This window comes from Notamacropus eugenii, chromosome 3, assembly GCF_028372415.1.
Source record: "Notamacropus eugenii isolate mMacEug1 chromosome 3, mMacEug1.pri_v2, whole genome shotgun sequence".
Taxonomy (NCBI): domain Eukaryota; kingdom Metazoa; phylum Chordata; class Mammalia; order Diprotodontia; family Macropodidae; genus Notamacropus; species Notamacropus eugenii.
In genome coordinates, this window is record NC_092874.1 from 485,295,670 (window position 1) to 485,321,210 (window position 25,541).

A 25,541-nucleotide genomic window follows, 5' to 3' on the forward strand; every position below is an offset into this window, starting at 1 on the left:
TGCCAGAGCCCCCTGCTCCCTCTTGCCCCTCTTTCTGTGTCCCATTTCTGAATGTTCTTCCTCCAAATGAGGTCTGAGCTGGCTAAGGCTTGGCAAGGTTCCTCATTACCCTTCCTAGAGGGCATTTGCATTTCAGTAGGAAATTCTGGGAGACCAAGCTCTTCAAGACCCAAAGGATGGATGTGTAAGGTGAGAGACACCCCGATATGGGCCAGGGAAAGAAGTGGGAGCAAGGAATCCTTCTTGGTCCTCATGAGGGGCCAGTTGACCCACTATATTGAAAGCTAGCCCTAATGGGCCAACTTCTGCACTGGGTGGGTCCCACTTCTGTACATGCCAGCAGTTTCTAAATGTGGTCTCATCCCCCAGCCCCTTATGGCCTGCGCTAGGCATTTAAGCCTTTGCCTCCTCATCTTCACAGGCCATGGAGCATTCCACTCACCTCCGCCCGCCCCCCCAGAAGTCATAGCAACAGAGTAAGGTTCTGGAATCATGTGACAATATAGTCCCAGGTGGAAAGGTAAGTTTTTTCCTGGTCCTCACTTCTCCCTCAGGCAAGCCTGACCCAGCCAGGCCCTTGCCAGTCTCAGAGACTGAAATATGATCATACCCCACTGTCCTCTCTTCTCCACAAAGAGATAAACACCGAGAGATGAGATGCCAGTGCCCGAGGGTCCCTGGCATCACAGACTCAGAGCAGGGAGGGACTTTGGACATCAGCTAGAAAAACCTTCATTTTATAGATAAAAAAACTGAGGCCTGGAGTGATTCAGTGATTTTGACAGGATTCAAACCCAGGTCCTCAGACTCCAGAGCCAGTGTTCTGTGCATTGTGTTGTGCTGTCTCCTTCTTCCAGCAGAAGATTCACTGCTTGGGGTGGGGGTGACACACCAAAGATGGCAGGCCCCTGTAATTCTGCCCTTCTCTCCCATGTCTGAGAGAATTCAGGAAGACCAGTATACTCCTTGGGAGGCAAAGCAGGGGCCCCACTGTCCACCCCATCCACACGGGATCAGAGGGCCCTCTTCCCACCCCCACCCCCAATTCTCACCCCCAGGAGCTTGTCCCTCACCCACAGTAAAGGTCAGGGTGTTTTAGAAGAGCAAGTCAGAGTAACCTTCACTTCCATAAGCAGTGACCCATAGAATCCAGCACCAGGTAGGATTGTTGTTGTGTCCGTCTTTCATTTTTGAAGAGGACCGTGACATCAGAGAAATGGTGACATGACTCGCACTTGACTTTGTTTTGAGTGAGGGAGGGCTGTGCAGGTCACCAGCCTCACTTCTCCTCCAGAACCATCTGAATCAGTGACCAGATATTCATCAGGACAACTGAAGATGGCCCAGGATGCACTGGGAGACCTTGGCCTTCTAGGCTAAGGCACCTGGTAGGATAAATGATTGCTAGGATAAGATAATCTTTGTAAAGTTCTCAGCCCAGCTCCTGACACTCAGTAACAAGTGCTGTGGAGGGGTTAACTACTGGTATTCTATGGGCAGTGCTTTTTTCTCTCACTGCATTCTCATGACAACCCTGGGAGTTGGTGTTAACATCTTCCCTGTTTGTCAGAAGAGGAAGCAGAAGCTCAGGCCTAGGGCCCCCGAGCTAACGTCCGAGGTAGGATTTGAACCCAAGTCTAACACCCATTGTGTCACCAAAAGGGGAGGGATGGCCCTGCTCTTTCTGTACACTCCAATCCACTTCCTGCTCACAAAGGAGCCTGGAGGGGGATAGATCTTCTGACTTCCCAGATCCCAGACTTGTGACAGGGACTGGAAAGAGGAGGGAGACCCAGAGGTGGACGGGCCATGATGATGCAGGAAGAGGAGGGGCCCTGGGAGAGCACTGATCCCAAGGGAAGAGGGCAGTGGAGAGTGAGGATGGGATCTGACCGCATCCTTCTCCTCCCCCCTCCTAGGGACAACACCCTCCACAGAAGTGGCTGTCACAGGGGGAAGAGGACAGTGGGACATCCCACCTGACTGGGCTGGCATGGGCATTGCCTAGTCAGAAGATGGATCACCATGGCCTCAACACAGGTATGTGGGTCAGCATCCACTTAGCTTTTCACAGATCTGTGCTGGACCTTGTGCCTCTCAGTAATGAAGCAAAGAATGCAAACTTGTCAGGTTTGCAGATGCCATGCTGATAAATGACAGTAAAACTAATAACTAGCATTGGTATCGTACTCTTTGGGTGCTGGGCACTGTTAAGCACTTTGCCATGTTTATCTTGTTCCATCCTCACAACAAGCACAGGAGGCAGGGGCTCTCCTCACTTTACAGGCAAGAAAACTGAGGCAGGCAGTGGTGGCATGCCCAGGGTCACTCAGCTGGTATCTGAGGCTGACTCCAGGCCTAGGGCTCTATCTACAGCACCCCCCTCTGCCTCATAAACCCTGGAGGTAAGGGGTTCCCCTACCCTGGAAGGCTGGGAAGCCTCTCAGAACCATCCTCAAGGGGGCTTCTTTCTTGTTGTGTGGATGGCCCCTCCATCTCCACCACTCCAGGGCTCTGTGACATTTGAGAGTTTTCTCTCTCCCTGTGACCCTTTCATATGCCACACGAGGAGACAGGCCCAGGACACTTAGGAGGCTTGCTGCCTACATCGGAGTTCTTCCATCATCTTACTGAAGGCTGGCTTTTAGGTGGTTCTCACCAGAATCCTACAGCTTAGAGTCTCACAGTTTTCTGCCTCCTAAAGTCAGTCACATAGGTATCTCAACTCCTGAACATCAAAGGATGGTTTTACTTAATTTCTGAATATAAAAAAATCAAACTTGCTCCCTCCCCTCCCCTTGGCCTTGGCTGTTCCATGAATCCTTATTTACTTGTCATTGCCTTGAATCTTGTGACAGAGAAAGGAGCTCCATTTCTGTGCCTTAGACCCCATCCCACTCCTGTTCCAAGAGAAACGAAGCCTTCACTTCTCTTGGGGAGTTTGATTCCTCAGGTTCCCTTTCAGGTAGGGAAGCAGATACTACAGAACCAGCCAGCATTCATCAGAACTGGGCAGTGCCAGACTAACCCTTTTTCGACAGGGTTACTGAGTGGTGGATGAGGGGAGGGATTTGGGAATAGTTAATCTAGATTTTAGTCAAGCTTTTGGTCAAGTACCTCATTTTTGTCTTGTGGAGAAGGAGCTATTTGGGAATGGAGAAGAACAAAAACTGATTGGATTCACAGGTGGTTGTGCAGCCAAACTCATGAGTCAAAGTCACTGACAAGAGGTCTCCAGCGGTAGGCTTCAGGGGTCTCAGTGACTTGGACAAAGGTGTAACTAGTAAGTGTCTGAGCCTGTATACAAGCTCTCTTCTCGACTCCAGGCCCAGAGTTCTTTCCACTGGTTCTCCTGGCTGTTGAAGGAGCTAGGTGTGGTTGGCCTTAAAGAGCCTCAGTGGGACCACAATGCCTGCATGCAAGTGTTTAAAGGCTGTCAAGTGAGGGATTAGGCTTATTCTGTTGGGCACCTGAGAGCAGAACCAGGAGGGGGGAAGGCCAAAAAAGTAAACTTAAACTTGATTTCTGGAAAACACCTGCTCACATTTAGTGCAGCCCAGAAGTGGGATAGCCCTCCCAGAGAGGTGGTGAGCTCCCCATCAGCCGAGTGCTCCCAAGAGAGGCCAGATAACTGTATAGTCTCCTTTGGAGTAAGTTTGGCTCCTAGGGTTTTGTCATTCTCTGCAATTTCAGTGATTCTTCTCCAGTTCAGAAGAGGAACCATCTGGTTTGGTCAGACCTAAGTCTTGTACGTTCATTTCTGTGCACCAAGGGTTAGGGGGTGAGTGATGTGAGTTTCTGTTGTCCTGGCCCCTCTCCCCACTCCCTACTTCACCTCAGCCCCCTCACTGAATACCTTTTCTGTCTGCCCAGGCTGTCCAGGGTCTCTTCTGAAGCCTTTCTGGGAATTCTTTCAAATGAAAGTAGTGAGCAACAGCTGAGTCCTTGGTGTCCACTGGGTGCTCAGTAATGGTAAAACAAGGGGGAATTCCATCCCTCCTGTCCAATCACCTCTTCATCCTCCTTCACGTCTGTCCTCTTTGGGAGGGCTCAATTACGGGGGAGAAGGTCAACAAGTATCCAGGTAATCAATTAAGCTCTTCCCCGGCCCCCTTTGTTTCAGCCTTCACTTTAAAGGTCAAATTCATTAGCCTTCAGATGAAGGTTCCTCTTAACGGTCAGGCCTGCTGGCCATAGCCCCACTGGACTCCCTCTGGTCTGAGTCTTGAATCCAGACAGAAGCCATGCCTTTCCTTCTCCCCAGCTCAATCCGGCACCTGGGTAGTCACTGCCTTCAGGGAGCTCCCACTCTCCCTGGAGCCTAGGACAGTAAATAGAAAGCAGACCCACCGACTTCGAAGCCACCTGGTCGTGGGCAGAGCCCTTTTGCTTTCAGCCGCCATCGCCTCCTTCCCCTCTTCTGCCCTCCCCAGAGATCCTCTTACCCCGCCCCCAACTTCTCTCCAACCTTTCCCTGACCAAGTCAGTGACCCTCATTGGCTTCTTGCTTCTCTCAGGCTCTCCAGCTGAACAGAGCCTTGAGGTTCCTTCACCAGCAAACGCTAGACCCACCTTTTCTCCTCATCCTTCTCCTTTGAGATCTTCTCTTACAAAGAATGTGTGAAAGAGTGGGCAGGAACTCACTGACTCCATGAGTTTTTAGCTCAAAGAGCATAGGTCACATTGGGAAGGGATTTTAGGCACTTCCCAGTCCGAAGCCTTCATTTTACAGACTAGCAGTACTGAGGCATCTGGCTGGAGTCACCGGTAATCCAGTAATCTGGGAGAAAACCTCTATCTCGACACCATTTCATCGCCACTGACTCCACTTACAAGTACACAGGTTCATAAAGTTCAAATTAGGAACATTTATTTTTTAAATAAATTCATTTATTTTATTATGACTTTTATTCTATTTCAGGAATAGCAAGTAGGTCCCTAGCAGAGCCCCTGAAAGTATCCAAACCTACCAACGAACACTCTTGTCTGGTGCCCCACAGGCCTGTGCAGTCTCAGGTAATGACTGTGGCTCCCACTGGGTACTATTACGAAACCAGACCTGGATCCACTTAACTCACCTGTCACAGGGCCCACACCTCTCCATCTTGTCCTCCAGAAGATAGACTAGCTAAGCCTTGAGAATTCTAGGAAAACCATAGAAAGGGTTTCTCTGGTTTACCAGTTTAATCACTCTGTCAAGAAAAAAATTAGATTCATCGAGCATAACCTGCTCTCAGTAAAGATCTTGGCTTTTGAGTAATCTAAATGTTCACCAGCCATCACTTGAACAGGTTCTGTCAAGTTCATTGTGCAGACTGCAAACTCCACCCTCTTCCCTTTTCTGAGAATCATTCTTCCTTCTTGAGTCCTGCAGCAGCTCTCCCCTCCCATTCTCTGAAATCCTGAGAACATCCATGCCATGGTTCTATGTCCCTATATGTCTGTTTCTTCCATAGCCTGGAATGGGGTTTACTTGGGCCTGGTAGCTTGAGCTCTGAAGTCCAGTCAATGCCCTTTCAGGATCTCCTCATCCATCTTCATGTTCAACACCCTGTTGGTCATTTTAGTTGTAGCCATCGCATAGGAAGATTGTTCTCAGAGAAAGGAAAGCTAGAAATGAGCTGTAGTTAGCCCCTCTTTCTCACCTGTTAGCATCCTTCCGATTCTGAGCAGAGTTCCTGTCTAGTCTTTGACCTTTCTCTGGTCCCCAGTCACTTTGCTCCCTTACCCTTCTGGGTCAGCTCCAGCTCTCTCTGGATTTGCCGACTCTTGACAGCTTCAGAGGACTGAGCCTTGCCTATCCACGCCCTCTTTTAGCTTCATTTGGCACCTGTTAGACACAGGTTTTCTGAGTCTGCTTTGATAGGCGAGCTCCTGCCAGCTTACCTGGAGCTCAGGTTAAAGGAAAAGTGTTGAGACCTGGCTCCAGAGTCAACATGTCTCCTTCCCTCACAGAATCCATACCTGCATCACTGGACTTGGATTCGAGGAAGAGACCTGGGTTCCATTCCTGACTATGTCACTTGGGAGCCGTGTGACCTTGGGTGAATCAGTGAGCCTCACTTTTCTCCCCTGTAAGCAAGGATGGTGATTCATGTAATACCAAATTCAAGAGGTCATGAATAGAGAGAGAGATACAGTTGGGAAGACCTGGGTTCAAGTCCCATCCCTGACTCATACTGGCTGGGAGACCCAGGGCAATATGTTCTCAGGGTTGCAGGCAGCCTTCTACACCATGACTCCCAGAGCAGGTGGCCATCTGCATTGGTGGATGGAGTTTCTGTCCTGGGAGCTCCCAGCATCAGTGAACTCCACAGAATCTGTCCAAGAATGCTAAGCTAGTGAGGTGTATTGCAGATATAACACATAAACATATAAACATAAGTGTTGGTGTTGGCCTTTGATCCAGTCAGTGGGAGGGCCGTGCTTTTCCCTTCAAAGACATCCTCCCAACAGAGAAAATTGCTGCTCATTTGGCTCCTCCCTGCTGGCTGATAAATCATGATGGGGCCCCGAGAGCCTGGAGCCTGGAGATTTTCTGTATGGGCTTCCTACACCACCATTCATCACTGTTGCCTCCTCCTCGAGAAGGCGACATGACCAGTGTCTAGAGTGGCAGGCAGCCCTCTGGGAAAGACTCCTTTTGGAAGGAGACCTAAAGGAAGCTAGGAGGCAGAAATGAGGAGGGAGAATAGCCCAGGCCTGGGGACAGTCAGGGCAAATGTCTGGAGTCAGGAGATTGAGGGTCACATTTGAAGAACAGCAAAGAGGGCCACGGGGTTGGCAGAGGGGAACAAGGTGTTAGGAGCCTGGTACAAAGGGCTTTCAAAGCCAAACAAAGGATGTTCTATTTGACCCTGGCAGTGATAGGGGGTATTGTGGGGGGGCCACCCCCACCCCCTTTAGGAAGAACACTTTGGTGTCTGGATGGCAGATGGGCGAGGCTGGGGAGAAACTGAGGCAGGTAGATCCCACAGAGCATAGTACAGGCAGGGGGTGGTGAAGGTCTGCAACCAGGGGAGGTCTGTCAGGGTGGAAACTGAGGTGTTGAGATGGTTAATTAGGTTGAGGAAGGATTAGACTTGTCCCTTTTGGTCCCAGAGGGAAGGATCCAGGCAGAAGGGAAAAGAGTAGCAAAGATCCAGGGGAGGCTAGATATCCGGAGCTGAATGAGAGCCGTCCCAGGACGGAATGGGCAGCCCTGGGAGGCACTGAGTACCCCCAGTCAGGGTCTTCTGGCAGAGGTTCAAGGGCCCCTCTTAGACATTTCATTACTGAAAGTGGGGACTCCTGGAGACTCAGGTCCTTTCCATGGATGGGGCTCTGATGTGGAATGGAATGGAGTCACTTGGGTGCTCCCTACCCTGACCAGCCCATCCCTGGGCTGGGCAGTGACTTATCAGGTCCACTGTCCAGAGCATGAGCACCCAGGCGTGGGTTAGATGATGAGGCAGCACAGGGGGATTGAGTGGAAAGTGTCTGGATGGAGGGAGTCTGAGACCCTGGGTTCAGGTCTGACTCGAGCAAGGCTGGGCAAGTGTAGACGCTTTTTGCACCTCCCTTTCTTCCTCTCTAAGATGATTCTGAATGTCCTTGCCAATGCTAACTCACAGGAGGACCCCAGGGCCTCAGAAGTCCCTCCAGCACTGGGCTGGGTATCTAAGAGAACCACCTCTCCCTGACCTTTGCCCCCTTCCAGGGGACTCCATGAAGACCTGGGCAAGCCCCAGCCCTTTTGAACTTAAGATACCCATCTGTAACATGAGCTTGGAGTCAGGAAAATGCCACTTCAGATCAGGTGGCAAGTATCCCAAAGGACCTTGGTTCTACTGGGGACACAGCTGGGGGAAAGGGAGGGCACAAACTCATTAATCACTCAGTGTGTGCCCAGCGCTGCGCCAAGCACTTCACAAACATTTCAGTTTGTTCTCACAATGCTCCTGGGAGGTAGAGACCATGATTTTACAGCTGAGGAAACTGAGGAAACTGAGGTGGTGAAGTGACTTGACCTGGCAGCCAATAGCTCAGCTCTGAGCTGGGGAGAACAAGCTCTTTTATGGGATGTGCATGTGTGTGTGTGTGACCATACCTTCCCAGCGCTGAGCCTTAGAGAGAGGCCCAGGGGGAACGGGACCTTGGCTCTGAGGGAGGCCAGAAGATATCAGGGTCATTGTCCCAGAAAGCAAATAGGGTGGCTATGAGCCCATATGACATTGTGTCCTGAGAACCAATAGCCACTCGCAGGTCAGGGATGACCCACCGATCAGAACCACATCCAGAATCAAGCTGTCAGAAGAGCTAAAGGTGTGGGAGGGGGGCCAGAGGAGGGCACAGGCCCGAGTCCACCACCAGGGCCTTCCTTGGGTCACTTGGCAAAGCCCCCTGCCTCCCATCTGTCCTGTCCTCCTCCTCCCATTTACAGGTGTTTGCACTGAGACCTCAGTCCTCAAGCCCTAGTCAAGAATTCAGACAGAAGAAATCCCCTAGCATTCATCGCCCAGAATCATCTGCCAGCTGTTGTCAAAATGGTGTTCCATCCCCCCAATCCCTATTCCTCCTTCCCACCCCAACCAAAAGGAATGGTTAGCTTCTTTCCAGGCCCAGCTCTCTGGGGCGCCTCTCCCTCCTCAAACTTATCTTCTATTTGCTTGAATATTGAATGAATATTCAAATGTCCACTGCTTGGAACGGTATATAATGGGTGCTTAATATATGCATGTCCATTGATCTACCTGCATAGTGCCTGTATTCTCTAGGCAGGGACTCTTTCTTTTAGGGTTTGGCAAAATTTCCTCAAAAATGCAGATAGATTTGAATTGGCAAGAAGCCAATGACTGGGTAGAGGACTGGTAGGGCAGTGTGAAGAGCCGCTCTTGGGGTCAGAAGCCTGGGCTCGTGAAGCCAATCTTGACTGGTCCATGGCTCTTCATCAGCCCACGAGGATAGGCTGTCTAAGCTCTAAACAATTCTAGATAAATTTTCTCTAGAGAATTCAGGTTCCATCCAGTGCATGCCAGCTGAGAAACTGTAATCAAGCCTCGGCTGTCTCATTCATAGGATGGGGTGATGACATACACAAAGGGGCACACATTTAGATCCAGGACTTTAGACATCATGGCAGGCGCCCTTCCCCTTACACGTGGATGGAAAACGAGGCCCCACAGGGAGAGCCAGGACTTGGGAACATGGCTGGCTCTGAATCTCTTCAAGCTGCTTGTATCTCCCAGCCTGAGTGACTTGTCCTGGGAGAGCTAGAAAGCTCCTTGGGCTACGTAGGCTTTGCAGCAACTCTCCCCGCCCCATCCCAGAAACTTCCACACTTCATGCTCCAATTCACGGACCTGAGCAAGAACCTGCCCTGACTCCACCTCCACTCAGGCCCCTTCCCTAGCCTCATCAAGGGAGTTTTGTGGGGACTTACTCAGGGTCACAGAGCTAGGATGTGTGATGACTTGAACCCAAGTCCATCAGAATCTAAGGTCAGCTTTCCATTGACTTTGCCACTGCCTTTCAAGGCACAAGCATCATCGAGTGGTCCAAGGCTAGCAGCGGACCCTGGGTGACTCTTCACAGCGTTCTGAGCTCCCACCTCCGCTCAGGTCAGCAGGAGTCAAAGTTAGCAGCTGTGCTTTAAAAAGTGAATAAAAACATCCAACTCGAAATATATTTGTTTCTGAAAACCAGGCCAAAAGGATGGGTGTTGGGGACTGGTGCTGATTTATAAATGAACACATGACTCAGTCCTTTTCTAGCTCTTCTGGAAGCAAGGCTGTCATCTGCATGGTTTTCCCTAGTACTTTTCCCAGCGAGCAAGTGAGGGCCTTGGCAAGGAGGCTTCATCTGGAGAGAAAGAGACATTTCTGCAGAGCAGTGTGAAAAGCGAGTCAGGATCCGTGCACACAGGAAGCTCGCTCTTTCAAAGGAGTCCTTGAAACAGATTCTTTGAAGAAATGAAGACCCTCAGTTTGGATTTCCATGGGTTGACTCTGTCACAGGCATGGACCAGATTTGAGAACAAAGATGCTGCTTGGACCTATTAAGGGACCTGACCTTCATCCATGTGGCTTTAGTGACCCTCAGCCCAAATGCACCTTCTCGACCCATAGGACTCTTGCTCACATCATCCACTCAGTCCTCTCTAAGGATCCACCCAGTGTCCCAGAGGCCAGACTCTCGTCTCTTCACACTGCAGGACCAACCCTTTCCAGTTATACCTTTCCCAAATGATTTCACTGGCAACACTCTGCAGCCCAAGGACTGAGCCCACCATGTATCCTCCCACTCCCCTTTGGGTCACCCACAATTATAAGTCATGAAAGATTGTCATGTTTCACAGTTTGTGGCCAGAAAAAATGAGCTTTTGGGTCACAGAAGACCCTTGAGATCCTGGAAGCATGGAGTAACTGTCAAAGCAAATCCTCTTCCACTGGCCCCCACCCCTTCCCCATTCTTCCTTTTCCATTCTAGACATGTTCATTGGTTATTTCAAGAAATATTTCATGCCCATCATACTATGCATTATAGTTCAGACCTTCTGGACTCATTTATTGGGATTCTTTTCAGTGAGTCGCTAGACTGACCTCTTCTCAACAGTTAAGACTCTCTTTGAGGAAGCTCTGGAGTATCCTGGAGCTTGGTGCTGTCCACACACGGTCACCTGCCAACAGGAGCATCTGAAAAAGGAGTCAAGAAGGACAGTGCCCAGAACATAGTAGGTGCTTAATAAACACTTGCTGTAGAAATGAGCCTGTAGAGAGGGTCCCTCCTCAGCCTGGACTCTGTGCTGAACATCCTCCATGACAATAGCGGAGAGCATATACCTTGTCTGGTGTGCCTAGCCAAAGGACTGACTAAGTGGGGGTCATATCATCAGAGGAATGTTGGATGGTCTTCACATGCACAGGACTGATACCTTGCTGGAGGCAAGCCTGTGAGACCACACTTTGCTCTGTGGAGTCTTTTTTTTTCTGTTTTGTAATCAACGCAGTGGACAAACATACACATGATGACCCTGGGAGAGTTGCTCCTCCAACTTGGACCACAGTTTGGTGATGATTGCCAGGCTTCTTCCCAGCTGTAAATCTTGGTTGTTGTAGAGTCATGTCAGACCATGTTCCGTCTTCTATCCTTCACTATCTCTTGAAGTCTGTCCAGGTTCATATTCATTGTTCTATGACATTCTCTGTCCGCCTTGTCTTCTGCCATCCTCTTCTCCTTTTGCCTTTAACCTTTCCCAACCTCAAGGTCTTTTCCGATGAGTTCTGCCTTCTCATTATGTGACCAAAGTATTAAGACTCAACTTCAGTATTTGACCTTCCAGTGAAAAATCTAAATTAATTTCTTTAAATATTGACTGATTTGACCTCCTTACTGTCTGAGACACTCTCCAAAGTTTCACCACCACAATTCAAACACATCAGTTCTGTGACACTCAGCTTTCCTTGTAGTCCAAGGCTCACAGTCATACATGGCTACTGGAAAAGTTCTAGCTTTGACTAAATGGACCTTTGTCGGCAAGGTGATGTCTCTACTTTTTAGTCTGCAGTCCAGATTTGCCATAGCTTTTCTTCCAAGAAGCAAGCGTCTTTTAATTTCATGGCCACAGTCCCTGTCTGCAGTGATCTCTGAGCGCAAGAATATAAAATCTGACACTGTTTCCATTTCTTCTCCCTCCGTTTGCCAGGAAACGATGGGACCAGTTGCTAAGATCTTAGTTGTTTTTGTTTTTTTTATGTTAAGCTTCAGATCAGCTTTTACCCTCCTCTTTCTCCCTCACCAAGAAGTTTCCTAATTCTCCTTCACTTTCTGCCATCACAGTGGGATCATCTGAATATCTGAAACTACTGATATTTCTCCTGGACACCTTAATTCCAGTTTTTGATTTGTCCAGCCTGGCATTTCACAACTTATATACTCTGCATACAGTTTAAATAAATAAAATGACAATATCCAGCCTCGTTGCACTCCTTTTCTGATCTGAAAACAATCAGTTGTTCCATGTTTAGTTCTGTTGCTTCTTGGCCCGAATACAGGTTCCTCAGAAAACGAGATGATCTGGTACTCCCATCTCTTTGAGGACTTGCCACATTTTGTTGTGATCCACACAGCTGAAGGCTTTAGTGTAGTCAATGAAACAGAAGCAGATGGTTTTCTTTTGGAACTCCTTTGCTTTCCCCATAATCCAGCAAATATTGGCAATTTGGTCTCCAGTTCCTCTGCCTCTTTGAAACCCAGCCTGCTCTTCTGGTAATGCTCAGTTCACGTATTACTGAAGCCTAGCTTGCAGAATCTTTAGCACAACCTTGCTGGCATGTGAAATGAGAACAAATGTTCAGTAATTTGAACATTCCTTGACATTGTCCTTCTTTAAGATTGGGATGTAAACTGATCCTTTCCAATCCAGTGGCCACTGTTGTCTTTTCCAAATTTACTGGCATATTGAGTGCAACACTTTAACTGCATCATCACGTAGGATTCCAAATAACCCAGCTGGAATCCATCATCTCCACTGGCCTTAGTGTGAGCAAGGCTCCCTAAGGCCTATTTGATTTCCTTCTCCAGGATATCTGGCTCTGGATTAGTAACCACACCCAGTTAACATCTTTCTTGTATAGTTCTTTTGGGTATTCTAACCACTTCTTAATGTCTTATGCTTCTGTTAAGTTCCTACCATTTTTATAGGAAACTTTCCTTTGCTACCTCTAATTTTCTCGAAAAGATCTCTTGTCTTTCTCTTCTATTGTTTTACTTCTTTGCCTTGTTCATTTAAGAGAACCCTCTTTTCTCTCCTTGCTGTTCTCTGGAATTCTGCATCTTTCCTTTCTTCCTTCCCTTTCTCTCTTTTCTCAGCAATTTTAGTCCCATTCGATGCCATTCTGCTTTCTTGCTCTACTTTTTCTTGGAGATATTTCTTGTTGCTGCCTCCTATATAATATCAACAACTTTTGTTCATAGTTCTTCACGCACTCTGTCTACCAGATCTAATCCTTAAATCTAGGAATCACCTACAATTCACATTCATCAGGGATGTGAGACTAGACAGTCTCTTGGTTTTTCCTGCTTTCTTCAGAGTAAGTCTGAATTTTGCAATAATGAGTTTATGACCTCAGCCACAGTCCCCTCTCAATCTTGCTCTGACTGTAGAAAACTTCTCCACTTCTGCCGCAAAGTCTGTAATCAATGTGATTTTGATATTGACCATGTGTATGTCCATGTGTAGAGTCACCTTTTGGGTTGTCGCTTTAACTCTGACAGTCAAATATCCTGACCAAATTCTCTTAGTCTCTGTCCTGCTTCATTTTGTATCAAGGCCAAATTTGCTTCTATTCCAATTATCTCTGGATTTCTTAACTTAACGTGCAATCCCCTATGATTAATGTGACCTCCTTTTTGGCATTATTTTTTTCTAGGAGATGTTGTAGGTTGTCATAGAACTGATCAACTTTGGCTTCTTTGGCATCAGTGGTTGGAGCATACTTACTTTACTGTGATATTGAACAGTTTGCCTTGGATTCCAGCAGATATCATTCGGTCCCTTTGGAGATTCTACCCCAGCACTGCTTTTTGCACCCTTTTATTGACTACGAGGGCTCCTCCATTTCCCCTAAGGGATTCCTGCCCACAGTATTATATGTAGTGGTCAGCTGTATTAAATTCACCCCTTCCCATCCATTTAAGTTCACTGACGCCCAAGATGTTGATGTTTAATCTCTCCATCTGGCCACATCCAGTTTAACATAGATCTTACATTCCAAGGTCTTTCCAGCATCACACTGTCCTTTGGTCAGCAGACACATCCACGGCTGAGCTTCCTTTCAGCTTTAGCCCCAGTGCTTCATGAGTTCTGGGGCTGCTTGTGGGCTACATATTGGACACCTTCTGATGTGAGGGGCTCGTCTGGTGTTGTCTCTTTGTCATTTTAGTGCTATCCATGGGGTTTTCTTGACAGAGACACTGGAGCGGTTGGCCATTTCCTTTTGATAATAGATCACCTTTTGTCTGAACTTTCCACTGTGATGTGTCCATCTTGGGTAACCCTGCATGGCTCAGTTCATAGTTTATTGAGCTAGGAAAGTTCCTTCAGGACAAAGCAATGATCCAGGAAGGGACTGATGTAGCTCTCTTATTTTTGTAAAAAAAAAAAAAATGTTTTGTAATTGTGTTCACATAGTTCCTCTGCATGTCTTGGCAAGTTGATTTCCAAGTATTTTATGCTGTCTGTAGTAATCTCTTTCTGTCTTTTCCTGTTGTATTTTGTGGGTAACATATAGAAATTCTGATGATTTGTGTGGGTTTATTTTTATATCCTGTGTTTTGTTAAAACTGATGATCATTTCAGCTCGTTTTTTATTTGAGTCTCTTGTGCTTTCTAATTCAACCATCAGATCGTTCATAAAAAGTGATCATTTTGTTTTCTTTTGGCCTATGCTCAATCCTTCGATTCTTTTCTTATCGTTACTATAGTTGGCATTTCTAGTACAGTATTGACTGTATAACGGTGATGTCACCAATAATGGTGATAGTGGACATCCTTGCATTCCCTCTTATCTTGTTGGGAAGGCTTCTAGTTTATCTTCTTTATAGATGTTTGCTCTTGGTTTTATATTTACATATATTCTAATATTAAGGACAGCTCCATTGATTCTTATTTTTTCTAGTGGTTTTTTTTTTGGAGCGTTGAAGGCAAGGTAATTGGGATTACGTGACTTGCCCAAGGTCAGACAGCTAGTAAGTACTGAGTATCTGAAGCCACATTTGACCTCAAGTCCTCCTAACTCCAGTGCTCTATTCACTGAGCCACCTACCTACCCCACTAGTGTTTTTAATTTTTAAAAGAGTATTATATATTCTCAAAAACCTTTTCTGCATCTGTTGATATAATGCTGTGATTTTTATTAATATGCTCAACTATGAATATAGGTTTCCTAGTATTGAATCCGTCCTACACTCCTGGTACAACTCTAGCTAACCATAGTATATAGTCTTGGTGATACGTTGTGATAGTCTCCTTGCTAAAATTCTATTTAAAATTTTTACATCAATATTCATTAGGTGTATTAATCTGCAGTTTTCTTTCTCTGTTTTGACTCCCTGGCTTAGATCTTAAGATCATATTTGTTTTGTAGAAGCAATTTCATATGACTCTTATTTTTTCAAATAGTTCATACAATATTAACACTAATTGTTCTTCAGATGTTTGCTGGAATTCACACAGAAATCCGTGCAGTCCCGAGGTTTTTTCCTTTGGAAGTTCATTTATGACTTGCTAAATTTCTTTTTCTGAGGTTAGGTTATTTAAATCTGTTGTTTCCTGTTCTGTTCATCTGGACATTTTCTATTTTTGTAAGCATTCATTTCATTTAAATTTTCAGTTTTATTGACATAAAATTGGACAAAATGTTTCCCAATAATTTCTTTTATTTCTTTTTCATCAATTGTGAATTTACTTTTGTTCATTTTTTTTATACTGATGATTTTCTTTTCTCAAAAATCAAGTTAACTAATGGTTTAATTTATTGAATTGTTAGAAGGGGTTCTTTCATAAGACCAGCTCCTAGTTTTATTTTTTTAATTCAATAGCTGTTTTTTTCTCTCAATTTTTTTAACCTCGTTTTTTAATTCAAGTTCTTCATGTCTTCTTTGTTTCATTTTTTGGTTAGATTCCCCTAGGTCTGAAAGGGATAAACTGAGATCTCCCACTATCATAGTTTTAGTGTATTTCTCTCTGTCAAGATTCAAAAAGCAGAAAAAAATAAATTCAGCAAATCTGAAAATTAATTTTAGTGGTACCTTTCTTTATATTGCTATGCCTCAGCCATGAAACCTGAATCTCTGTAATTTGTCATTCTTTAAAGAAAATTTTGGAACTGTATTCATGTAAATCTTAAGCCTTCATAGATCAGTAGATACCAGATATTTCATGCATTTTGAATGGGAAAAATATTTCTATTATCTTTTGAATTTTGTTATTTCTGTATAAAACTGCTGCTGTTTTTATGAATTTATTTTATATCTTGCTCCTCTAAATTAATGTCATTGGATCTAGTTTCAATACTCGATACTTTCTCCACTCAGTTACCTCTCCCCTTGGACTGAAGGTTTAGAGGGCTGTGAACTTAACTCCTCCCAAAGTCTCACTTCATTGGGGGCTCACAGCCTTCCAGGTGGTCAGCCCCCTTTTCCAGCAGCAGCTCTGTTTGGCTTCCACACAGGGAATGGTATGTCTTTTAGAAGACAAGCTGATTACCTGAAATCTCATCAACATAATGAGTGAGTCAATTTTTAAAATTTTTGTTGTTATTTGGTCGTTTAGTTGTGAATCCAACTCTTTGTGAGCCCATTTGGGGTTTTCTTGACAGAGACACTGGAGCAGTTTGCCATTTCCTTCTCTGGTTCATTGAACAGATAAGGAAACTGAGTCAAAGAGTATGAAGTGACTTGCCCAGGGTGGCATGTCTTGAGTTTTTGATACTCAACACCTTCAGATCTCTTAGTTGCCTCTCCCCTTGGATCAGAAGGTTGGAGGCTACGTTGAGAGATACAGGCTCAGATCAGAACTTTCCAGGTATCCCCATTCTCCAGCAGCAGCTCTGCTTGGTGCTGAGTCCGTGGAACATCGTGTCTCTCCCCTTCAGCTGCTCTTTGTGTGTTCTCTTCCTCTCTTTCCTTGATTTGTCCCAGGGGCTTAGTGCACACAGTAGGCTCTTCATAAATGTCCCTCTGCCTGGAAGTTCTCCCTCCTCAGCTTGTCCTCTTGCCTTCCCTGGCTTCCTTTAAGCCCCAACTAAAATCCCAGGTTGTGCAGGAAGTCTTTCCCTACTCCTTGTCATTCTCCTGCCTTCCCTCTGATAAACATTTCCTCTCCCACCCGTGTGTGGTTGATTGGTATGAATTGTTGGTATGTTGTCTCCCTGTTAGATCATGAGCTCCTTGAGGGCAGACACCGTTGTTTGCCTCTTTTTGTGTCCCAGCCCTGAGTGCCTGGAGCATAGTAGGAGCTTAGTAACTGTTTATTGAATGACTGACCGACTAGCCCCATTTCCCCTGTGAAGATGCTCCAGGACAAGAGACAGGGGTGATTCTTGTACCTCCCCAGAGCAAGCACCATAGGACACCCTTAAATCAGGAAATCTCAGGAATGGGGGAGGGGGAGGTGATGAGAAATCTGGGGGAGAGATTTTGACTGTCTTGCAGCACCTAATAAGTATCTGATCTGGCATACAGCTAGTTACAAAGACAAAAGTGATACGGTCCCACCCTTTTATTATCTTGGGGAGGGGTGGAGGCATGCACATTGAGGACATGTACACATGGGCACAAAATAGATCTGAGGTCATTTGGGGCAGAAAGGACAGGGAGATGAATGCTGAAGAATCCAGCAGAACTGGACCATGACTGGACTATGTCAAATCCAATGGAAGGGCCTTCTTGGTGAGAGAGAGAGAGAGAGAGAGAGAGAGAGAGAGAGAGAGAGAGAGAGAGAGAGAGAGAGAGAGAGAAAGAGAAGGTGTAGACCAGAAAGCCACATCCAAGGTCTGAAATTCCAGGACTGTGGGTACCAGCCAGGGGCAGTTTCCCTGCACTTTGGGGCCAAAGAACATGTGGAAATCAGGTCTTTTAAGGCAGAGAGACCTCAGTGACTCCAAGTTCCCCAGGGCCTATCCCAACCCAGTCCATGCAGCTGGAGAAGGAGAGGAGGAATTGGCAGGAGGAACAGCCTCATCCCCAGGACAGTCAAATCAGGGGCTAGGATGACCCAGACAGCAGGGAGGCAGAGAGCCCTGAAGGCCAGGGCTACCAAGGACAAGCAGAAGGATGCCTTGTCTTCCCCTGGGAGGCAAGGGCTGCTTCTAGACCTTTGCCTTTACTCTTCAAGGCTGTTCAGGATGTGACCTTGTACCTTCTTTCCCCAACATGGTGAAACTCTGCTTTACATGGGGGAGTGTTTGCTGTTTCTTAACTCCTTGGGGGGTATGCACAGAATGTGGGAGTGTCCGAGGCAGATTTTCTGGGCTGAAGCCCAGCTTGTGGGTGGACACTGTTTCGTAATGAGCTACAAGGCTGGAGCGATACCTATCCTGCTCTTGCCCCTCCTGCAGGGGGCACTCAGGGCGCTTGCCCTCCAAGGGCTTGGCCCAGTCCTGTTCTTTGGATTTCTCTGCTCCAGATGCAGTCTTGCCAAGAACACGGCGTCCATCCTGTTATTGTGTTCTGTGAACTCTGCTCCCTGCCTGGGCTTGGATGGATGCCAGTCACTTTCAGAGCAGGCCAAGGAGGGATCCAGTTGTACCTAGATGGGACTCCTGATGTCTCTAGGTCCCGTCCCTGCCCTGCCCTGCCCACTCTCTGCTAACCGGGTCTCACCGGTCTGAGAAACGTGAAGTAAAAGTGACTCTTTCCCTGGAAACAAGGCACAGATGGACACTCAAGACAAGAGTGGCTGAGGAAGGATTTGAACTCAGATCCTGTTGTCTTCATACCCCTCCCCCCATCCATCAGGGTACCTTTTTTCATAGGTCACCCTCTCCAAAGTGGTCAGTCTTCCTCCTTCTCAAGCATCTGTTGTACCAGACCCTGTGGACTGCACTCTGCTCTCTCCTAGCCCTGCTGGTCTCTAGCTGGCCAGTTCACTCCTCTGTATTCTTTTCTGGTTCACACCCATTTAGTTCTCTTCCAGGGCCTCTTCTCCCTACATGCTCATTAATTGATTGACTGGTCTATTAAAGTCCCAGGGTCCTCCTGGAATGATTTCATATATAGGATTACATTTTATCCTGTGAAGGAGACAGGACAAATGCCATAGCTGCAATAGAAAAGGTGAAACCAGGAAGCTGAGTCAAGGACCATGGAAAGGTCTGAGCACAACCAAATCTGCCTCAGGCCTCCTGACCACCTTCCTTCAATTAGCTGATACAAAACTATGGCGTAACATAGCCACGCGGTCCCAACAGATCCAGATGTTTCCCCCAGAAAGCTCATTGTTCTGGGTTGCTTTGGCAGAGCAGGATACAGGTGCCTTGCTGGGGTGTGCACCTAGTTCACCAGCTCCAGGTGTTGTCCAGCAGCAGCTCTGCGGGGAACAGCTCATGAAATAGCCAACTCTCACGGGACTCAGAAAGCAGCAACTTAGAACAACCCGTGCCTGCCAGGAGCCCTCTCCCCAGGCAGAGTTCACATAGCCTCTGCTTGAAGGCCTCCATTGAGGAGCAGGCGGCCCATCCGTCCCATGCTTTGCTGGGGGGTGTTTCCCAACCCAAACCTGCCTCTCATTGAAACTTATTCTGTCCCCTGGGGTCAAGTAGAGCACAGCAAACCCTTTACACTTTGACAGGAGGTGCATGAAAGAGCCCTGGTTCTTTGGCCAGAGATCTGGGTCACAGTTTCACTTCTGATGATCACTACCTATGTGATGGACAAATCAGCAAACATCTGTGGTCCTCATTGTCCTTATCTGTTAAAAGGGATGGTTGGGGTGGAGGTAGAGTCAAGAGGGCAAAGTAGAGGTGAACTCTCTCCAAAGAGTTCCCTCCAAACAACTTTAAAGTAACTGCTCAAATAAAATTTTGAAGTGGCAGAGTCAAAGAAAGGTCCAAATGAGCCATTTTTCCAGTCTAGGACAAGTTGGGAAGTTTCAGGAGTGGTATGTGACACCAGAGTAGGAGCCAGCTGGAAGATTAGCATGTGGTGGCCACACCAGACATAGGTCTTGAAAGTGGTCTTGACAGTAGTAGTAGCAGCAGCAGCTTCAAGAGTTCTCAGCCCAGAGACCATAAAAGGGCTGGACAACTAGTCAGAAAAAGATAACAGAGGACCCTTTGCAAGTACTGAGGCAGCTGACGCTGATTGACAACTCTGTCACCACACAAAGTTCTGGGTCACACTTCCAAGCTGGGGTGGGGGACTGGGCATTAGCGCTTGTGACTGTAGGAGAGCAGGGTCCTGGTCACAGTCCCAGGACCAAGAAGAAAGCTAGTAGTTGTGACTGCAGGGGAACAGGATCCTTCCTGAGTAAAGCTTAGAACACAGAGCAGTAGAGCAGTGACCACACCTCTTCCCAGATCATACCACCTTGGAAGCACTGAAAGCTTGCAGAACCCCAGAATTAACTCTGAAAACAGTAGCACAAAAAAGCCTGAAGCCGGGCAAAGTGCTTTCCATCCCCGGGTGAAAAGAAAGCCCAATTTTAAGCTAACACTCAAAGTGAAGAAATGGGCTGGGGAAATGAGCAAACGACAACAAAAAAGAACTTAATGATTTTACTGTGGCAACAGGGAAGTCCATGACAACAATGTGAAAACAGCTACAAGCAAAGTCTCAAAGAAAAATGTTCATTGGACTGAAGGCCAGTAAGAATTCTTGGAAGAGTTAAAGAAAGAGATAAGAATGGTAGAAGGAAAAATTGGAAAAGAAATGAAAGTGATACAAGAAAATTATAAAAAGAGAATTTACAACTTGGTAAAAGAGGCACAAAAAAAAATGCTGAAGAAAAGAACTCCTTAAAAAGTAGTATTAGCCAAATGGAAAAAGAGGTACAGAAGCTCACTGAAGAAAATAATTCTTTAAAAACCAGAACTGGGCAAGTGGAAACTAATGACTCCATGAGACATCAAGAAACAATAAAACAAAGTCAAAAGAATGAAATATCTCATGAGAAGAAAAAAACAACTGACCTAGAAAGTAGATTAAGGAGAGATAATTTAAGCATTATTGCAGTTGTGAACTGATTCAACCATTCTGGAGAACAATTTGGAACCATGCCCAAAGGGTAACCAAACTGTGCATGCCCTTTGATCCAGCAATACCATTACTTGGTCTGTATCCCAAAAATATCATTAAAAAACTATGGAGAAACATATTTATAGCAACTTTTTGTGGTGGCAAAGAATTAGAAAGTAAGGGGATGCCCATCAATTGGCGAATGACTGAACAAGTTGTGATATATAGCTGTGATCGAATACTAATGTGCTATAGGAAATGATGAGCAGGATAGTTTCAGAAGAACCTGGGAAGATTTACATGAACATCTGATGCAAATTGAAGTAAGCAGAGCCAGGAGAATGTTGTACACAGTACAGTAATATTGTACAATGATCAACTGTAAAAGACTTGGATACTTTGATAAATGCAATGATCCAAGATAATTCTGAAAGACTTAAGAAAAAAATGTTATCCATCTCCAGAGAAAGAACTGCTGGAATCTGAATGAAGATCGAGCCATACTTTTTAAACTTTATTTTTCTTGGAGGTTTTTTTGTCTGTGTTTTCTTTTGTAACATGGCTAATATGGAGTTTTGAGTGACATCATATGTATAATTGATATCAAATTGTCTTCTCAAGAATGGAAGAAGGGGAGAGGGAGAGAATTTGAAACTCAAAATTTTATAAAAATGAATGTAAAACAATTTTACATGTAAGTGGGAAATATTTAATGAAACAAATAAAAATATATTGAGTGAGGAAGGAGAGGGATTGAAATACTTGAAAGCCATGATAAAAAAAAGCCTAGCCATTTTATTTCAAGAAATTGTAAAGGAAACTGTCCTGATGTCCTAGATCCAGGGGGTAAAATAAATAGTGAAAGAATCCACTGATTACTTCCTGAAAGAGATCCCCAAATCAAAACTCTCAAGAATATTGTAGCCAAATTCCAGAGCTCCCAGGTCAAGGAGAAAAAATTGCAAGTAGCCAGAAAGAAACAACTCAAACATTATGGAGCCACGGTCAGGATCACACAAGATTTGGCAATTTCCACATTAACGGAACAAAGAGCTTCAAATATGATATTGCAGAAGGCAAAAGAGTTAGGATTACAACCCAAAACAACCTACCCAGTAAAAGCAACTATAATCCTTCAGGGAGAAAAATGGACATTTAAGGAAATAGGACATTCAAGCACTTCTGATGAAAGGACCACAACTGAGGAGAAAAATTAACATTCAGACAAAACTCAAGAGAAGTGTAAAAAGGTAGACATGAAAGAGGAATCATTGGAGACTCAATAAAGTTAAATTGTTTACATTCCTGTATGGGAAAATGGTACATGTAATTCCTGAGAACTTTATCATTATTAGGGCAATTAGGAGTCTATATAGACAGAAGGCATGAGTGTGAGACAATTATATTGGGATAATCTCAAAAGAAAGGAGAGAGAAAGAGAGATGCACTGAGAAGGGGGAAAGGAGAGGTAGAATGGGGAGATTTTTCTCACATAAAAAAAGGTTTGCAAGGAAGAGCTTTTATAGTGGGGGGATGAATGGGGGTAGAGGTAGGGCAATGTTGGAACCTCACTCTCATTGGAATTGGTTCAAAGAGGGAAGAACACAGTTGAGTATAGAACTCTAGCTTGGTCAATAGGAAAATAAAAAAGGAAGAGGATACCAGAGGGGATGCTCATCCTTTGGGAAATGGGTGAACAAGTTGTGGCATATGTTTGTGGTGGGATACTCTTGTGTTATGAAAAATGATGAGGGAGGTGGTATTAGAAAACATGTAGTGAGACCCGCATGAACTGATGCAAAGCGAAGTGAGAAGAACCAGATCACTGCAGAGCAGCAACAATGTTACAATGAGGATTAACTGTGGTAAACTTGGCCACTCTGACCCAAGACTTCCAAAAGACTCTCTCCAGAGAGAGCTCGTGAACTCTGAAGGCAAATTGAAGTAGAATTTTCCCAATATTTTTGGATATGCCTAATATGGAAATGTTTTGCATGATTTCACACATCTAATTAATTGATATTGTGTTACTTACCTTCTCAGTGGGGAGGGAAAAACTAGGAGGGGAAGGGAGGGGCTTTGGGACTCAACGTGTAAAAAGAAAAGAACTCTAAAAATAACACATTTGTAAAAGGGAAGGTTGAAACGGGCCTCTAAGGTCCTTGTAACACTTGCACCCAGCCTCCAAGACCACTGGAGTCTTCCCTTCTCGGAGCCCTGTCTCACTGGGCAAATCCTCCAGTGTTCCCTCTCCTGTTCTCACCGTCTGGATTCTCTCTGCTTTCTTAGCACAAGCTCGGCTTCCTAGAAACCTTTTCCAGTCCTTAATCTCTGTGCTTTCCCTTCAGGTTGATTTCCAGCATATCCCATGTAGGGTTTGTTTGTACAAAGATGTTCCTGGCTGTCTCCCTCTTAGAGGCTGAGCTCCTCAAGGGTAAGGACCCGGGTTTCTTGGTTATTTGTTATGTTTTGTCTTTCGTTGTATCTCCAAGGAGACAAGACAGTAGAAATATTCATGAGTAAAGTATTAGGTGCCCACTGCCCAGGTCAGCTGGGGAGAAAGAGACAAGAGGATGGTCAGTGAGGGCTGGAGGAGTTGGGAGAGAGTAGAGCCAGGATGTGGACAGTATTGGGACTGGAGGGTCCCACAGTCAGTCAGTCAGTCAGTCAACAAGCACTGTGCTAAGCCCAGAGGATGCCCTCAGGGAGTTCATAGTTTAGCAACAGGAAACAATAAACAAAAAGCTGCGCCTGCCAACAAGAGATGTCCAAGGCTAGCGAAAAGTCATTTCAGAGGAACAGGTTTGGGGGAGGGGGAGGGTGGCCATTCCTGGCACCAGCCAGATAAGCTGTCCTTTGAGACAAAATCAGAACTTCCCAAGACCTTCCATCTACCATGAAAGAAACATTAACTTTCCACTTCTTTCCCAGAATCTAGTCCTCAAAGCAAGGGGAAGGGGGAGGGGGGGTTCCACAAAGGAAACTCTGTTGCTAAGACCCCTTCTCCCTCCCTCCTCTTCTCCCTTTTTCTCACACACACTTTCGTTCTTTCTCCCTTTCTTCTCCCTGTCCCCCTCTTTTATTCTCCCTCACTGTAATTCTCTACTCTCTCTCTCTCTCTCTCTCTCTCTCTCTCTCTCTCTCTCTCTCCCTCCCTCCCTCCCCCCCATCCCTCACACTCACACACACGCAGACACACACACACACACACACACACACGTTGTTAAGCTGCCAAAAGGACCACAGTAAAGAGACGCCATTTTGTCATTTATTGACTGGGCCAGTCTCTGGTGACCAACCCCCCCAGGCATCCATCCCTCCATTTCCTGGCTCTCCCATTGGCTGCTGAGGGGTCTCCTCACTGCTGGCCAGCAGCCACCAAGGTTCTGGTGAGCTACAGCAGCCCCTTCCCCCTTCTCACAGGCACTGAGCCAACTGCTTAAGAAGGCTGGGAAGTTGTCTTTTAAAGAAACCAAAAAGAATAATGGTGAATCCCTGATCCCCCACCCCCACCCCTACTCAGTGAGAGCCAGGCCCCCCCAAGGCTGTCCTTCTGCCCAATGCCGCTTAAGCAGGAGACTTGATTTCCTCCTATCCCTTATGTGCTGAGCCTGGAGGCCCCAGGTCACCCTGAGCCCTGGCTCAGGCTCCCCTCCTTTCCCCTGAAGGCTTTCCAGCTATTCTCTCATCTGGCCCAGCCCCAGCTGCCCAAATTCAGTCCTGGCATGTGCCCAGGACAAGTTACCAGGATAGCAACCCTGCTCGCTTCAGGACTTCCTTTGACCCCAGGGACCCTGGGGAGAATTATCTTTTCCTCTTTCTTTCTCTTTCCCTAGGACAAGAAAACCTGAATGCGACCCAGAGGCCCAGGGACAGCTGACAGGCCTACCTCTCAGGCTGGAGGACACCAGAGTCATGGTCAGCCCAGGAGTGGGGAGGCGAATTAGGGTTCCTCTCGCCTACTTCCTTCCCATCCTGTGGATCCATTGTCTAGTTACAGTACCCCAGCCAAACTCTGTTCCGCCTCATACCTCCGCGGAGCTCAGCTATCCAGCATGATTAGGGCATGGGCTGGTTCTTCTGGTTAACTAAATTTTCTGGATAATGGAAATGTTTGGGATTCATAAAATTTCCCCAAACCAGGAGAAATAATGATAATAACTGCCATTTATAACTAACTCTTACCATGTGCCAGGTACTTTACAATGATGATCTCCCCAGGAGGGGCTCCTATTATTGCCATGTACAGATGAGAAGACTGAGGAAGATGGGTGAAGTGAGCTGCCCAGGGCCACCCAGCTGGGACAGTCTGAGGCTGGATTCGAATTCAGGGCTTTCTGATTAGGCCCTAAGCTCCATAAACTGCTTTGAATTTCTATTCATGTGTTCCTAGAGGCAAAGAACCCTGAATCTTGGGAGACCAGGGTTCAAGCCTTGCCTTTGTCACTAGCAGGCTTCGTTTCCTCATTTGGAAAGCTGGCCTCTTATCCATTCGGTGATTCTTTCCCCTACAAAGGCTCTCTTGATCTTCCCAGAACTCTGTTCAGAGTCAGAATTAGTTATTTCCCATGCAGAGGAGAGGTTGGGGCCCTCTCCCCAGGGCATGAGCTACTCGGGAGACTCCCTGACCAGGGACACATGCCAGTCTGCTGAGTGCCAGGTGAACAGACAACCCTGGAATGGCCTCCAAGCTAAGATCGGAGCCCACAGGCACGGCTTGGTAGGGATAAGGATCAAGTCTGCATAAGGCCCAATATCCAGAAGGCCTGGGTTTTGAGCAGAGCCACGAATGAGGAAACCAGGGCAGCCAGGAGGGGGATATGCAA

At 46.3% G+C, this 25,541-nt stretch overlaps 1 long non-coding RNA gene across 1 annotated transcript; it reads left to right on the forward strand.

Annotated features, from left to right (window-relative positions):
* The first annotated feature begins 454 nt into the window (after nucleotides 1-454).
* On the forward strand, nucleotides 455-25,492 carry LOC140497795 (uncharacterized). The gene is made up of 4 exons (XR_011964845.1): nucleotides 455-520; nucleotides 1,920-2,040; nucleotides 23,064-23,149; nucleotides 24,552-25,492. It is a non-coding gene; the product is annotated as an uncharacterized lncRNA (long non-coding RNA).
* Nucleotides 25,493-25,541: the final 49 nt, after the last annotated feature.